This window comes from Penaeus monodon, chromosome 29, assembly GCF_015228065.2.
Source record: "Penaeus monodon isolate SGIC_2016 chromosome 29, NSTDA_Pmon_1, whole genome shotgun sequence".
Classification (NCBI taxonomy): domain Eukaryota; kingdom Metazoa; phylum Arthropoda; class Malacostraca; order Decapoda; family Penaeidae; genus Penaeus; species Penaeus monodon.
Window position 1 is genome coordinate 16,287,190 of NC_051414.1, and position 399 is coordinate 16,287,588.

A 399-nucleotide genomic window follows, 5' to 3' on the forward strand; every position below is an offset into this window, starting at 1 on the left:
TAATAACATAATACTCATCCCAGTAACATAATGATTTAAATATGCGAAGGCAGAAATTTACTACTGCTTGGAAAACAGTGCCGATGGCAAAAATATATAATCTTCTCAGTGCGTGAAACAATTGATAATTAGCCATTTCACTCGTGCATACACCCTGTCTTGTCAGAATATTCAATATAGTAACACCAATCGCAACGAGCCGCTATTTCTAAATATTCCGCCTCAGATTCAGAATCTCTGAAACCGCACCCACCTCTCTTTTGTTTTCATCCTACACTGCCATCTACAGGGAAAACTCACAGTTATATTTGTGCTGCACATTTTCTTTAATGCTTTTATGTCAGGGGAGATTCGTGTAAATGACGTTGTATTTTCTATCATGTTTTCTTATGAACACGC

At 37.1% G+C, this 399-nt stretch overlaps 1 protein-coding gene across 1 annotated transcript in view; it reads right to left on the minus strand.

Annotated features, from left to right (window-relative positions):
* Positions 1-274, minus strand: part of LOC119591995 — an 8,299-nt gene extending 8,025 nt beyond the window's left edge. Inside the window, exon 1 of the mRNA XM_037940762.1 lies at positions 254-274. The gene's annotated coding sequence lies outside the window, so the exon portion shown is untranslated. The remainder of the gene's footprint in view (positions 1-253) is intronic.
* Between the last annotated feature and the right edge of the window lie 125 nt (positions 275-399).